Genomic DNA, 3080 nt, shown 5'->3' with positions numbered 1-3080 from the left:
GTGTAAAAAGAAGATAAGCACTGTTCAACTATAACGCAAAAACAATAGAACGTGTTATCTTTAACAAGTCTTTAACACGGTCACATATGGGCGACAACAAATGTCACATATGGGCATTTTTACATCCATACAAGTGGAAAAAGAAGTTTAAAAAAAAACTCAAAACAAACAACTTGGTAAGTTCACTAAATAAACTGTTGAGTGATCCTTAATTGTGACAATGAAGAAAAGGATACTTCACCTTTAGACTGAACTCTACATTATTTTCTTCTGTTGTTGACGTATTGCTGCTTTTTTTGCCAGCCAGGACACCATATGTCACAATAAGTTCCCTTTTCACCTCCATGGTCATCATCAAGTTTCCTTTTCGCCACCATTGCTACAATTAGCTATAAAAATATATGCAGAATGCCTGCGGAAGTTGTTATGCTACATCATAAATTAAAGCAGATCAGCAAGGAGGAGGTGGGTGGATTTTTTCTAAAAAAAAATAATAATAATAGTATGGAAAGTTACGATCCAAGAAACATGGTTTCTTCTTTATCAGTTTGGCAGCCATACAGTAAATAACAGCATGACTGCCACCTTCAGGGCTGGAGAGGAACATCATCGTCTGTGTTAAAACTTGCTGTACTGTACCTTGTGGTGTTTTACTGCCCTGTAAGAGCATAAAAGGGAATAATATGTAAAGCCCAATAGTTTTTCTCTCATCTAAGTCCAAAATCCTGCAGGCATATTTTACTGTGAGACACACCTTTACAGACTTTCATGCATCCGTTTTCCTAACACTTGTGTTGGAAGCTAATCGTTCAGAAAAGCAGCCCCGCCGGCCTGCACGTGTGTCAAATTGGCCCCCGTGCCTCATCGTTTTTTGTTTTTTTGGGGGGGCCCTGACTGAGCGGTGGCAGCCCTCTCGCCGACCTTTCATGTGTCAAACAGTGCTCTCATCCAGCCCTCGTTTTTCTGGGAAGATGAAGAAGATGTGGCCCGATCGTGAACTAAGAGAGCCCGGCGTCATTGACAGGCAGCTGGTTTTGTGGTGCAAAGAAGCCACCTAGTGGACAACGGTGGAATCCATCTATCTAACTAGCTTGTCCTGGGTTGATGATTGGTTTACTCCTTTATTATAATTAGTCAAATGCATTATAAGATAAATATAAATAGAAAAAAATATGTATAAATAAAATGTGGGGTATGAAAAATCACATAAATATATATAAAAAAATACATAATATAAGTAATATTTTAAAAAAAATTCTGATCAGATTATAATCAATGTAATAAATAAAAAATGTTTAAAAATGCAAAATTTTAAAAAAGATGATGCATTAAAATGCATTAAATATTAATAAAATAAAAGCAAATATTTCAATAACCAAAAGAAAGAATTCCCTTTGAGGGATTATAATTAGTACAATAAATATGAAAATATACATACTTTTTCAATTATTATTTTTAAATATTTTTGATGAATAATATTTTGGGGGATAAAAAATACATTATATATATATATATATATATATATATATATATTTATTTATATATATAGCATTAAAAAATACATAAAAAATCATTAATATACACATATACATAAATGCACACACACACATAAAATGTATAATGTATTTTTTTATCCCCCAAAACATATGGTCTGGGGTATCTTCTGGTTCTGATGAATGCTTTTTAATCTGAGCTGGAGACGTGACCGCATATGTCCACGCCGACTCTTTCGGGAGGCAAAAAGAAGCATTCTTTACAAAAAAAGGAACATGTCATTCTTAACTGCTTCCATGTGGAGCCATGTGGTCCGCACATATCTGAGGAGCAAAGTTTTAAATGTTCATCTATTATTTTTTTGTATTTAATTTCTTATCATATTTCTTGTTATATTTTACTGGCTTTTCCTTATTTCTGACTACCATATTTACGATTTAAATGTAACTGTGCATTTGTTCAACGAAGTTGAAAGTCTCAGGCAGCATGTGTCTTTCAAAACGGGTGGTCATCACTCAGCCGCTCGCGTGCCGTTGCTAAACTTAACACTTCTGGAATTGTTTGCACGAGCTCTTGACGGATGAGCGCCGCTTGTGTCGTCTAAAAAAAGAAGACTTCCCCAAGCAGCGCGGTGGCAGGTGTCTAATGTGACCGCTCTGGTTATTCAACACATGACTCCATTATGGCCGCTGAGCCGTGAGAAGAATGGCTTTGGACCGCTCCCTCTAAATGGGATCTTTAATTTCACAGGCCTCTTGATATCCCGCCGCCGTTTGTGCCGATTGTGTAACAGAAAAAGGGGGAATGACGGCTTTTTGAAAGCACATTAAGCAGAAAGCAATTAACCGACACACAGTAGTTAATTTTTGTATTAATACTTCAACAGCTGGCGCCGATTGCTTCCTTTTTTTATTTTTTATCTCCGCTCCAGCTGTTCCTCCGCAGAAGAGGACATTAAAGAGGATTTGTCTGCAATAAAGTGGCTCCTTATATAGATACCTCGCTGAGAAATGGAAGCCGTTGGGGGAAAGCGGATTTCCATATAGAGAAAGTCGGGTGAGTGGACATGGTTTTCAATAACCCACAGGTCCAGCTTTTCGCTCTCAAAGGCCTTTCTTCTTCTTCCCCTGCAAGTGCTGGCGTCGGGGTGCGTTTCAAAAGACATCTATTGACATCCTCTACAGCTGTGCTGCTTGGAGGAACATTTGTTAGGCTGTCAAGTGGGTACTAAAGTCAAGGAACATTTGATTATACACATGGAATGCCACGAGCGGCCTCTGTGTTGTAGCTCAACGGCCAGGAGGCTAAAACATATAAATAAAGAAAACCAAATTAAATGACTCTTTTCATTGGTTTCTCTTGGCTTTCCACATTTGGAGGATAAAATGGTTTCCTTAAAATTCCCCCTAGGGAATCATTGGAACGGTAATCGTCCGTTCCAAGTAGTACAGGCGCTGATTGAAGCCACATTTTAAAAGTGGCATACAAGTGTAAAAAGAAGTTATGCTCATGAACGTGATGGATGCTCACCACTTTGCTCGGGAGGCCAGTCCCTTGACTGGCGTTCTTGATTGCATTCGCATATA

This window comes from Dunckerocampus dactyliophorus, chromosome 3 (genome assembly GCF_027744805.1).
Source record: "Dunckerocampus dactyliophorus isolate RoL2022-P2 chromosome 3, RoL_Ddac_1.1, whole genome shotgun sequence".
Taxonomy (NCBI): Eukaryota; Metazoa; Chordata; class Actinopteri; order Syngnathiformes; family Syngnathidae; genus Dunckerocampus; species Dunckerocampus dactyliophorus.
Note: the sequence above shows the minus strand (reverse complement) of the source record.